Consider the following 14,451-nt stretch of genomic DNA (forward strand, 5'->3'; position numbering starts at 1 on the left):
TTTCTAGGTACATAAGTACCTATTTAATGAGAGAAACACCAAAAAAATTCCAAGATTCAACCACTAGCTAGGAACAGTCATTCCCGTCGTTTTGACCGCATTTTGAAATGGGCATAAAAATTTCAAAAAAATATCAAAAAATTGGGAAACCTTCGCATTGTGTCATTATATGTGGCCAAGTTCCCAGTAAAAATAACAAACTTCTAATACGGAAATTATTTCAAAAAAGTGTTCTCAAAAACGAGCTATCACGTGTGGAGATCAATGGCTTTCAAGCCAAATGATCAATCTTATGGCCACATTCATGGCATAGTTTGTTCAAATGATCTCATATTGTGCAAAAGGGTGCATATTGGAATGGCAAACAATGTTGCCTAATGAAGTTTTCATTTTCTTTGGACGAAAAAACCATTTTTCATTTTTCGAGTGCCCAAAAGGAGGGTTTTTTGTGAAGGACCTCCCAAATAATTGTTGCAAAATTGGACCAAATCAATTTTCTAAAATACTAGGGCATATTTAATGCACAATTGACAAAATGGTTGGGTGTAAAAAGTTTTGATCCACCTCTCGTGAAAAAGACATATTTCCGCCGATTCAGTTGGAAGTGGGTCAAATTTGAACTACAGCTGCCTCATAGTTTTCTATTTATTTTTTCCAAAAATCATTTCTGGGTACATAAGTACCTATTTAATCAGAGAAACGCCAAAAAATTCCAAGATTCAACCACTAGCTAGGAACGACCATTCCTGCCGTTTTGTCCGCATTTTGAAACGGGCATAAAAATTCAAAAAAAATCAAAAAATTGGGAAACCTTCGCATTGTGTCATTATATGTGGCCAAGTTCCTAGGAAAAATAACAAACTTGTAATACGGTAATTATTTTTAAAAAGTGTTCTCAAAAACGAGCTATCATGTGTCGAGATCAATGGCTTTCAAGCCAAATGATCAATCTTATGGCCGCATTCATGGCATAGTTTGTTCAAATGATCTCATATTGTGCACAAGGGTGCGTCTTGGAATGGCTAACAATGTTGCCTAAGGAAGTTTTCATTTTCTTTGCACGAAAAATTCATTTTCCATTTTTCCGAGTGCCCAAAATGAGTTTTTTTGTGAAGGACCTCCCAAATAATTGTTGCAAAATTGGACCAAATCAATTTTCTAAAATACGAGGACATATTTAATGCACAATTGACAAAATGGTTGGGTGTAAAAAGTTTTGATCCACCTCTCGTGAAATAGACAAATTTCCGCCGATTCAGTTGGAAGCGGGTCAAATTTGAACTGCAACTGCCTCATAGTTTGCTATTTATTTTTTCCAAATATCATTTCTAGTTACATAAGTACCTATTTAATCATAAATACATGGTTTTGTGGCGATACGTCGAGGTTTGGGCGGTGGCCGAGGCCCCCAACTCTAGAGCGCGTAAACTCGCATGCCCGCCACGTGGTCACCGCGTGGCCGTGGCATTGCCATGTGTTCTGGGTGGCCTAGGCATGTCTAGTGGGTTGGGCACTCCCCAGGTAGGTGCTAGGAAGAAAATCACAACATAAGATTCTCACGAGGAGACCAATCGATGCTCAAACATGAATAAGCAGCCAAGTGTTTGATTAGCGGTACGGGAAATGCACATGGCCAATGGGCGTGAGTTCTGGACGAGGATGATCATCTACTAAGGAGAATGTATTCACAAATTTTGAGCTCAAAAGGAGGATCCTAGGTGGTACTTGCTTTGCAAAGTACCACACTGGACAAAAATATGAATGTTGAAGCTGGGCTCAAAATAATGAATGGATTGAGCTGAAATTTGGTGGAGGATGGTTATTTGGGCATAGGAAAGCATTGTAGAAAATTGATATCATTTTGACATGCCAAAGTAGTACTTCCTTCACAATGCTCTTCTATGGACAAAAACTTGTGAAAACTAGTGAGAGAGATTGGATGAATGAAATGAGCTAAAAATTGGTGTAGGTAAGTTACATAGGTATGGTCATGCGCTGGAAATTTTCAGATCATTTGGGTAAGCCTAGCTAGTACTTACTTCACAAAACCTCTCTCGAGGTAGAAACTTTGGAAATTTCCTGAGAAAGATTTACTAGGAAAATTGAGCTGAATATTATCATGTGGCAATGATTTCGGTATGGAAGAGTGCCCGAAAAGTTTGAGGGTAATAGGAGGGGTTTATATAACACTTGCTTTGCAACGTGCCAATTTGGCCATAAAATATAAATTGAACCTGGGCTCACATAGATGATTTGACTGAGCTGCAATTTGGAGGAGGGTGATAATTTGGGCATATGAAGGAACTGTATAAATTTCATGTCATTTAGAGATATAAAAAAGGTACTTCCTTCACAATGCTTCTAGGTGGACAAAAACTTTGGAAATTTGCCGAGGAAGATTTGCTAGGAAAATGGAGCTGAATTTTGTCATGCGGTAATGATTTGGATAGGAAAGAGTGCCCAAAAATTCCGAGGGCAATCAAGAATATATAAATAGCACTTCCTTCATAAAGTGTTGTTGTGAATGGAATAGGAAAATGAATATTGTTGAATTAGTTTTGAACTAGGCAAGGAAGGATTTTTACATATTTGATGAAGATATGCCCCAAAGAATTTATGAGACTTTTTGGGAATTTTGGGAATGATAGAAATATAGGTTGCTTCACAACCTAGGGCAAAAACTGCCAGATGGACATGACACATAGGCAAAACTGATGAGATGGCGCCTAGTCATCACAACTCACCACAATCTACAAGGCTATGACCATCTATCTTGGTCATTAACAACTAGAAATAAGGCAGCGGACTAGCACTGTTTGCTTTGTGACCATTTCATGTAAGGAAATTACAACCTTTCTGACCAAAATGGTCGCAATGGTTTAGGGTTTGGAGCCCCCTGAACAGCTTTTGACCAATTGGTCTAAAATGGTCATAAATTTATGACCAATTCTTTGAGGGTCACTGACAGAAGGTCATAAGTTGACATATTTCTTGTAGTGATATACCACGAGATCGTAATGGCTAAACCCTAGATGTCTAGCCTATATGATTATGATTGTGATTGTCTCTACGGACTAAACCCTCAGGTTTATATAGACATCATAGGGGGCTAGGGTTGTACAGAGATGGTTTACAGAAAATGAAATCTTCATATCCGCACGCCAAGCTTCCCTTCCATGCCAAGGAGAGTCCCATCCGGACATGGGGAAAAGCCTTCCATCTTGTATTTTCACGGCCCATCAGTCCGGCCCATGTCACATAGCCCAAATGCCCGAGGACCCCTAATCAAGGACTCCCTCAGCCATGCAGCCGAGGCCTGTAGCAGATCGGCAGCCAACCCTCTGTTGCACGTGCACGCTCGCCTGGCAGTGCCACACCACGACCGCTCCTCGCGTGCCCGGCTTTGCCTCGCGTTGCCGTGCTCGCTTCCATGCTCGCCGTTGATACCATAGCCCGAGCTGAGTCATGCTCGTGCTCGAGCGCCCCAACCCTCTTTTGCGCGCGAGTGACCACGTACGAGCTCCCCTCTCAATCATGCGCGCCCGCCGGAGCTCCTCTGCCCAACCAGTCGTCGCCGAAGCTTGTCGACGTGATCGCTTTTCATCTCAGGCACGAACTGGAAGCTGCCTCAATCTTGGGCTAGTTCAAAATAGGTAGGATGACCTCCTTTCCATGAGCATGCATGTAGACTGACTGGTCGTTGCTCATGCCCAGCACCAGGGAGACTTGGGTTTGAGTCCTAGGCTTTGCATATTTGGTTGTGGCATTTTTTTAATCTTTCAAGGTGACACTGACGCCTCGGCCCCACTGTCGTACACACCCCATCTTAGGCCCACACAGTCATAGAGACACACACACAGCTCCCTCCTTTCCTGTTTTGTTTTTTTGTCTTTGTGTTTTTTACCATTTGCCGAATATGCCAGATTTAGAATATGTCGATTTTCCATTTAGGGTAGTATTTTTCACTTAGAGTATTTATGGGCATTTATCTACAACAACATATACATGTTATATATCATTATGCACTAGAAAAATCCAATGAATCCATTGGTGGCATCCATTTATTCATTTGAGCAAGTTTGCAAAAACGTCATTTTACATTACATTGCTGTTTTGTCATTTTTGTGTATTAAAGTACAATCATGCTATGTGGTAACTTTGTATGTAAACATGCTCTTCATCATGCCTACTTGCTGCTAGAATTAATTGGATGTCATATTATGTATTGTAGTGAGTAAAACAAGCTTGCATACATGACTAATTGTTGTTTTGCAATGCTAGTTTATTTGACCAAGTCTGAAATAGTTTATATCACTTGCTCCTGTTTGCATGAAGCTAGTATCTTTTCCATGAGGTTTTACTCTAAGTTCAGTGAGGGAGTTTTATTAAGTGCATTCAGTAATAGTATGCCATGCTCTTGTTTGCTATAATATATTCCTATAACATATAGTTTGCTAGTCCTAAACACTGCTATATGAATCTGTTTTGCCATCTTGCCATGATGTTTTGAGCATGTTCTACTGGTTTCTAGCAGTAGCTCAGTGTTCACGTTTTGTAGTGCTCTACCTGTACTTAACTTCCATACCTTTAGTTATCATGTTGGAGTGGTGTAGCATAGTTTTATGTTGCATCTCAAGTGCCATGTTGCTGTTAATCTCAACATTGCATTGTTATTGTTTTGCCCACCAATTGAGTTGTGTGCATTCGTTCTTCGTGATCTTTATATCGATGTCAACCAAAATCTCCCAATCTATACAGTGGCATTCTTGGTTTGCTAAGATAGTCCCATGTTCATCTTTTCCCCTTCTGGAGTTCCCATATGCATTGCACATCATATCTTGCATTCCATGCCATGTCTTGCATCAAGTTGCTTGCGCATTGCACCGTGATTGATTGTTGTTTTGTTGCTTGTGTTCTTGCTTTGGGTTGATCCTGGAGACGAGTTCATGTACAAGGACCATGACGAGTACAATTCCGAGGAGCAAGCTTTCGTTCCCTCTGAGGAGAATTCAGGCAAGATGATCATTACCCCCGATATCACTTCTATCTTTGCTTGATAGTTGTTCATTCTATCGCTATGTCCCATACTTTTTTTATACAGCCTCCCATGTTGTCGTGAAAGCCTCTAACCCACCTTCCTAGCAAACAGTTGTTTAGCGATGTTACCGCTTTTGTTCAGCCCCTCTTATAGCGTTGCTAGTTTTAGGTGCAGTGCAGGTTGTTGCATGTTGTAACATGGATATGTTGGTTGTCGGATTTCGGTTTCCGGCAAAACCCTTGAGGTTCGAACACTGGGGTGCGCACGAAGATCTCTCCCCCTCTCTAGCTTGCACACATCATGATCTCACGGCCTAGCTCGACGAACCCAAAGAACAAGAGACACAAGAGTTTATACTGGTTCGGGCCACTGATGTAGTGTAATACCCTACTCCAGTGTGGTGTGGTGGATTGCCTCTTGGACTGAGGATTAATAGTTACAAGGGAAGAACAGCCTCCTGAGGAGAGGTGTTATTGTGCTTGGTTAGTGTGGTGGCTTTGGTGGAATGAAGCCGTTCCAAGATGGGATGCCTCCCTATGGTGGTCGATAGTCCTATATATAGAGGCCCGGGTCCTCTTCCCAAATATTAGGCAGGAAGGGATCCCACAATGGCCAATTTGAAGGGGGGCAGCTAGTACAAGCTATCTTGACAAAAGAAGTCTTTGCCTGTCAAAGGCTCTGGTGGTGACACCGTCTTGGGCTCCATGGTGACCTCCGTCCTGCTGTCCTCCTGGTCTTGGTCTTGTTGCACTGATATGGAAACCTTTGCCTGATGCCTCGGGACTCATCGTCTGTGCTTTCCCCTTTAGCACCAAAGAGGAAATGAGGACACTCCGCGTGCTGGCGCCCGCCTTGCTCCAGTCATCATGGCTTGCGTCACAAAAACCTCGCGAGCTGTCCCTTGCCTTGATCTCTCCGCCCCTCGTGAGCTAGCCTGCTGAGGCCGCCCTTGAGGAGGTCTTGTGTCGTCCGCCTCACGAGGCTTGGCCTCTCGCGAGGGTCTTGAGTGTTTGCTGGTGACGATGGGCAGTCTGGGGCCCCTGATGGTGCCACGCTGCAGGCCACGGGCAGGCAAGTCTGGGGACCCCCGTTCCCAGAATGCCGACATTGGGTTATCACAATATCACTTATTTAATTAATGCATCTATATATTGGTAAAGGGTGGAAGGATTGGCCTTTTGCTCGGTGTTTTGTTCCACTCTTGCCACCTTAGTTTCCGTCATACCGGTGTTATGTTCCTTGAATTTTGTGTCCCTAACACGGTGGGGGTTTATGGGCCCCCTTGATAGTTTGCTTTGAATAAAACTCTTCCTGCCAGGCCCAACTTTGGTTTTACCATTTTCCTAACAACAACTAAAATTTGCATCGGGAGTAATTAACCCGAGGATTCTTAATCAACAACCCGGGCCAGAGCTCCTCATGAGTGTTGGTCCAACCTATCAACCGCCGGTGGCGGCCAAGGGCAACTCCGGATTGGCCTACCCAAAGTTTGGACAATCCGGTCGTGGCCTCAGACGAGATACGCGCGTCTACTATCATGATGTCGGCACGTCGGGAGGTCTTGCTGGTTTTGTTTTACCATTGTCGAAATGTCTTCAGCACCGGGATTCCGAGTCTGATCCGAGGGTCCCAAGATGGAGGATTGTCTCCGCGTATCGTGAGCTTGTCATGGGCTAAGTTGGGACACCCCTGGTAGGTTTAAATTTCGAGAGTCGTGCCCGCTGTTATGTGGGATATGGGAGTTTTTATTATCTGGTTATAGTGAACTTGATCCTAATCTCATTAAAACACACCAACCACGTGCATAACCGTGATGGTCTCTTTTCGACGAGGTTCGGGAAGAGAACATGGTGGGGTTATGTTTGAACGTAAGTAGTACAGGATCACTTCTTGATCATTACTAGATTACGACCGTTTTCATAGCTTCTCATCTTATTCTTACATTCATAACTTAGCCACCATACAATGCTTAGTGCTCGCTGCAACTCCACCATATATCCATACCTTACCTTTAAGCTTTGATAGTCTTGCTACCGAGGGTGTTGAGATTGCTGAGTCCCCGTGGCTCACATATTACTACAAACACAGTTACAAGTACTGTTGAGACTGATGTAGGCGATGCCACTGAGCTCAAGTGGGAGTTCGGCGAAGACCGTGGCCATTACTATGTTTCCTTTCCACATGATCAGTAGTGGAGCCCAGTAGGTTCGATCTGGACTTAGCTTGGGTGGTTGTCTTTTATTCGTTTGATTTCATCTGTAGACGACTCTGTGTTCATCTTGGATGATTGTATTATCTTGATGCTATTTGTGTGACATTGTGGCGATTGTAAGCCAAAGACCGTATTCTATCTATTCTGTACATGAGATGCGCAAAGATACAACCACTCTTGCGACCATACCAATATGCGCTTATGCCCCAAGTCGTTCCTTGACACGTATGGAGCATAGTTGCATATTGGGCATTACACACAAGCTGACCAGGCATGCCCTAGGTGGCGCCCTCATAGCTTGTGGGCCCAGCATGGCACCTCTAACCCTAGTATATTCCCCGTATACTAGGGGGCACACCAAAAATAATTTTTCACCACCAAAAGTTTCTGTCCTTGTGAGATCCCATCTGGAGACCTATTTTGGTACTCTGCTGGAGGGGGGTCCGTTCACAGAGAGCCTCTACATGAACCTTGCATCCATTTCAATGATGTGTGAGTAGTTCACCACAGACCTACGGATCCATGGCAAGTAGCTAGATGGCTTCTTCTCTCTTTGATATTCAATACAATGTTCTCCTCGATGTTCTTGGAGATCTATTCGACGTAATCATCTTTTGCGGTGCATTTGTTGAGATCCGGTGAATTGTGGGTTTAAGATCAGATTATCTATGAATATTATTTGAGTCTTCTCTGAACTCTTTTATGCATGACAAAGATGGCTTTGTATTTCTCTCTTATCTATTGATTTGGTTTGACCAACTAGATTTATTTTTCTTGTAATGGTAGAGGTGCTTTGTAATGGATCCAATCTTGCAGTGCTCAGTCCTAGTGACAGAAGGGGACATGACACGTATTTATATTCTTGCCATTAAGGATAAAAAGGTGGGGTTTATTCATATTGATTGCATCTATCCTTCTACATCATGTGAACTTGCTTAAGGCGTTACTCCGATCTTGTTAACTTAATACACCAGATGCATGGTGGATAGCGGTCGATGTGTGGAGTAATACTAGCAGATGTGGACATGATGCCTATATTCATGATCATTGCCTTGGATATTGTCATAATTATTCGGTATTCTATCAATTGCTCAATAGTAATTTGTTTACACAATGTATGTGTTCTTTCAAGAGAGAAGCCTCTAGTGAAAACTATGGCCCCCGGTCTATTCTTCTCATATTATTTTCAGATCTATAAAACCAAAAACCCAAAAATACCTTGCTGCCATTTATTTAGCTTTACTTTATTTTGCCCTTTTATTTATCTTTTATACATATCTCTATCAGGTCTCATCCTTGCAAGTAACTGTGAAGGGATTGACAACCCCTTTCTCGCATTGGGTGCAAGTATTTGTTTGTCTATGCAGGTGCTATCATTGGAGACTTGTGTGTTCCTACTACTGGATTGATACCTTGCTTCTTGACTGAGGGTAATACTTATCTCTACTTTGATGCATGACCCTTTCCTCTTCAAGGGAAAAACCAACGCAAGATCAAGAATTAGCAGGTCCCATGTCTGCGATATCTCTCTGCTCTCCATCTATAACTTTAGACGCACGGGAAAACATGAAGAGCAGCACGAGCTGGCTATGGTGTTGTTTTAACTAAAAGATTCTTGGAAAATAGATGAATCTCCTTGAATAAGAGATGTTGTGGCTGGTCGAGACGGAGCTAACCACTCCTATCCTCCATGCCACATTAGCATGATGAAGCTGTGTGGCTAGTGGGGCATTTTCGGCCAACTGGCTAGGTCCCGAGTTCGAAGCATACTTACGTCTAATATAGTATATTTTTACACACGCATTTTCCTCTGTGCCGAGACGTGGCACACCGTACCGCGGGGTTTCTGGGTCCCCCTATGTGGTGCATACATATTTTCTTCCTTGCCGACACGTGGGACTACCTACCGCGCGATTTCTGGGTCCTCGATCGTAACGCCAAAGCAAGTAAATGAGTCGTCAAATCACAAAAGCCCACCTTTCCCGCTAAGTACATCAGTGAAGGACGGTGGCTAGCTAGTTGGGCTAGGGCGACCGATCAGCTAGGCCGCCACCACATTTGTTTTTTCACCCCATTTTCTCTCCTTGTCGGTAGGTAAATTTAAATATCCACCACTATGTTGCTTTGGTCTTTGGGTGTGGCATGCACGGCAGGATTTTTATTATTTGATGGGAGCAGGCATGGCAACAATTAGTCATGACGACTCTAAGTGTAAAACCCACTACTCCCTGATGTGAAAAGGTGTCGACTTGGGTTTTTCCATCGTGAAACCAAAAGATTCACCTCATTCCCCGGCTGGCTCCCTCCATGTTCTTGTAGATTGCATTGCCTTTCAGCCATTTCACCCCCTTTGCTTCCTCTCCCCATTGCTCCTACATGGTTCCAAGGAAGCGCAACAGATCACGGAGTCTGAGGTGAGGTTCCTGACAGAGGAGCTCCAAGCCAAGGATGCGGAGCTAAGGGCCAAGGACGTGGAGCTCCTTGAGCTCAAGGAGGAGAGGAGTGCCATGCTCCTCCTTTATGTGCACGAGTTCACGGAGCTTCAAAAGCGGCAGGTGTCCACCACAAAGATGATTGAGGCGTTAGCAGCGTTGTTGCAGAAAGTGGGAGATACAATAGGCGATCAGGCAAGCTGACAGGAGCGCGAGTGGGCCGATTGTGCGAGGTCCAGGATCACCTCAAGAATGTTCCAACAAGGAATAACATCTCCATGTTCCAACAAGGAACAAACTTCAATCTTCACCTGCAACTAACAACGCTATAAGAGGGGCTGAGCAAAGCGGTAACATAGCCAAACAACGGTTTGCTAGGACAAGGTGGGTTAGAGGCTTGGTTCAACAATATGGGAGGCATGATAAGCAAGTGGTAGGTATCGCAGCATAGGCATAGCAAAAGGGTGAGCAACTATCAAGCAAAGATAGAAGTGATTTCAAGGGTATGGTCATCTTGCCTGAGATCCCGCAAGGAAGAAGAACGAGTCCATGACGAAGACCAACGGACGAAGTCAAACGGATCCTCACAAACACGACGTTATCGGAACCGACCCGAAGAAGCAACATCGGAAAGAAGCAAACACCATAGTAAACAACCACCACATAAGCATGACATGATGCACAACCAAATATGATGCATGTCCGGATTAATGAGGCATGGCATGGCAAAGTGCACAAGCAATACTACAAATTAAGTGGAGCTCAATATGCAACGGAGTTGCATATTGACGAAACACCATGTGACTTATTTTGGTCTCTCCCGTTTATGTACTCAACAATATTAAATGTTGGTTAGCATGGCAATAGGTGAAGCATATGAAAACTACCTATCTAGGCAAGTTTAAATGAGGCCGGAACAACAAGCAACAAGTCCGGAAAATCCCCATATGCATGTTTTAGGTTTGGTACTGTTCTGCGCTAAACCATATTTTAGAGTTGCTAAACATGCAAAGTAATGCCACCATGTTAAACTAGGAATTTTTCTACCCCATTTACATATAAAGTTTGTTAGGATTGGAGCTACGGTTATTTACTTATGAAACAAATCATTTCGGCATGTCATTTATGCAAATTAATGCAAACAACAATTTTAAATATTTTAACATGGATGAAAGTTGAATGTTGTGAAACTAGATAAAATTCTAAGCATATTTCATATATAATTAATTTTAAACCGATGCACGGATGATGAATTACAATATGCATGAAGTGTAGGGGGCTTCCTGTAAAACTGGGTTTTCTCTGGAAAAATAGGGAAAATGCTCTATGGAAAAAAACATGAAACGGGCCAAAACTTCTGGCCCGACAGAGCCCAAGGGGCTGAAGGGGGGGTCTCACCATGGGCTTGGCCCATGAGTTGGAGGGGAGGCCGCTAGGCTTGGCGCGGCTATGACCCAGCCGACGCTCGCGGTCAACGGGGACTGGATCGAGCAAGGGAGCTGGGGCTGTGCGTGTATGACGGTGGCGCCCTATTGTCAATGGCACATGGAAATTAAAAGGCCAGGCCAAAATATATGCAGAGCCTAGGATTTGATCTCTGGTCTCCAGACTAGAACAAAGAGGCGCTAACCACTGGGCCATAGGAGTCTTTGTGATGAATAAGAAGAACGGCCAAAATTGAAACATGTAGGCTGGCGGATCCTATACAAGAGAAAGAAAAGGGCGCAGCTATGTGGTGCTCACGACGGAGCATAGCAGATGAAAACCGTGGCTCGCCAGGTAGGGTACAATGCGTGCGGGAGGATTCCACGCGTGTGCGGCCACCCGGCTGTAGGTGCAGCGAAGTGGGGGCGTGCTGTAGCGTGTGGGTGCTACGCGTGTGCAAAAGAACTCAGAGGTCAAGGCCATGGCGTACAGGATTCAGACGGCGGATGCAGACATGGCAGGGCGAAAGGCCCTTGCGCGTGCAACCGTGCGCGTGGGCGTGTGGAAAACCTGTGAGGGTGCAGCCGTGCGTGCGCTGGCGCTGTGTGCTAGACGCGACTGGAGGCGGACAGAGAACTAGACATTCTGTTTCGTCCACACGGCGAGAGTGCAGCGACAGGTCTTCGAACACGAGCAGAACGATGCTACGATGATGGAACCGACAGGGTAACGAGGCTGGGAGGAGCGGCTGCTCACCTAGGTCCCGTAGGACAAGATGTGGTGTAGCGAGGGCGAGGATGCGTTGATTGGCAGGGCTTCGGGTCCACGACGAAGAGGAAGACAAAGGCGACGACGACGTAGTGGAGGTGACCTAGGTCGGGGAAGAAGTCTGAACGGATGTAGTCGACGTCGATGAAGAAGATGGACATGCTGAAGGCGACTGTGATGGCCTCCGACCACGCAGGCATCGGCGAAGCTCTCGTTGGTGCTCTTTGTTCTCTGGATCTTGAGGAAGAAGGAGGAACAGGGGAAGGGAAAGAGGTGGCGGCGGTGAGAGAGGAAGAGGGAAACCCTAGGAGGGCTCAGACGCCAAGAGGGGTTGAAAAGGGGTGCGGTCGCGGCTGGCTCGGCCACCGTGGCCATGTGCCCTCGCTCCTGAAGTTTTACTGTGAGAGAAAAGGGATCGGGAGGAGGAAGAAAAACAGGGGAAGGAGAGACTGCATGTGGGGCCTGGATGGGCGTCCAACGTGGATTCACCACGGGAGAGTGAAGGAGGCTGCGAAAGGAGAGTTGGGCCGGGCTGCTGCTGCGCTAGGCTGCTACTGCTGCTGTTGTTGGGCTCTCTCTCTTGCTACACTTCCTTTCCTTCCCTTTTCTTCAGACAGAAAACTTGGGAGAAAAGAGACAAGGGAAGACATGGAATTTGGAAGGGATGAAGATATTTATGGAGTCCTAGAAATACGCACAATTTTAGTAAACTGGTCTGGATATTTTTAAGGGTATAAAAATAATTCAAGTTTGAATTAGATTCGAACTTGAGCCATTTTTGAACCCAACCAAATCAACTCCAAAATGAAAGAAATTTTACAGAGAGGTATAAGGCATGGAGTATGATCATCAGGAAATAAATGAACATTAATGGAGGGGGGAATAATGTCACTTGCAAAAACATGAAGGGAGAAGGAAGGGAGACATGATGATACATGGGCATGGCTTGAGAGAGGGATAGCAAGGGCTGATGCACACACAACATGAAAGTAACATGTAACATAAGGATGAGTGTAATGCATATGATGCTCATGGCAACAACATGAATGACCAAAAGCAATATGACAAGAGATAGGCATGGCAAAACAAACAAGGATGTCATAATGCAATATAATAAACGATGAACATGATGCAAGAAGTAAAATATGACAAGGCACTCAACAAACATGCAACAACAACGAATAACTGGAGGACACCTGGCACATCGGTCACGGGGCATCACAACACTCCACCACTATGAGAGGATCTCGTCCCGGGATCTAGGATGGCACCGGAGGGAAAAACAGATGAGGAAGATAAGCGGTAAAACTAAGTTGCTTCTTTGACAAACGAGTGAAACCAAAGAACCTTGAAAAGTTGAACAACTTGAAAGGAATAATACCACGGAGGTGATTGAAGTTGAAAAAAAATAGTCCGATAGGAACGAAGAACAAGGAACAATAAATTCGGACAGCACTCTGTTTGAAAAGTGATATGAAACTTGATAAGATGAAAAGAACTAGAGCAGAGGACACGACACTTCGGATAAATGGATAAGCAAATGAAAGAACATGATATTTGCTAAAACAAGATGATGGTTGAAGAAACAATATCACAATGCCTCCGGAACGAAAGAATAGAAGTTGGACTGTCAGAACAAAAGAACAAAGAATAAAACACCATCTTCTACCTCAAATGAGCTTGAAAGCATCTTGAAGAGAAGGGTCGAACTGAATTGTTGGAAAACCAACAACGAAAAGGATAAGCTTGATATGGTCTTATGGAATAAATCTCAAAATTATGAGGTGACAACCTGCCACTCACGGAAAAGATTGGATTGATAAGAACAAGGAGACGAGGAACTTATTTCACCGGAAGGATAAATGAAGAACTTGGGTCATTTATAAGCACCATAGATAGCAACAGTCCTTAGGGAAGGGTTTAGGTGAAACATGACACAAGATAACTCCAACAAAGAGGTTGACGGATTTAAAATACCTCATTCTTAACAACATGTGAATCATGAAACATGAACTCAAATGATCAAGAATGACATAATACCACCTCCAATGATACGGAAGAAAGAATTGCACTCTGGATTGCAAGATGAAGAATGATTGAGCTCCTTAAAAGAATCTCGATGAGAACTTCGAGAAGGAATTAAATCCTTGATGAACCAACATGGAGAACCTTCATGAAGAGCTCCGGTAAACAAAGGAATGATCAAACGGAAGGCAAGAGAAGTTGAAAACTCAAGGTGAATCCTTGTAATGATTAGATGAAGCTTTGGAATGGTATAATTGAAATAACTTTGAACTCCAGAAAAGAAAGATGGACAACTTGAATCGAGAATTTGATGAACCTCCGGAATAAGGAATTAATCACTTGGATGAACAAAAATAAGAATTACATTATGTGTATCCTTCACCAATTAAATTGATGACAATCAATGGATTTGGCATACTTTTTATTCTCGAAGAAAAGATTAAGATAGATGCCGCGCCAACTTGCGAAGGTCTTCAACGAACCACCGGTGGGATTTGGAAAACAACGAATGAATTGATATGATAACCAAGGAAAGGAACTCTTGAACAAAC

Source organism: Triticum urartu, chromosome 4A, assembly GCF_056163025.1.
Source record: "Triticum urartu cultivar PI428250 chromosome 4A, HENAU_Tu73, whole genome shotgun sequence".
Taxonomy (NCBI): domain Eukaryota; kingdom Viridiplantae; phylum Streptophyta; class Magnoliopsida; order Poales; family Poaceae; genus Triticum; species Triticum urartu.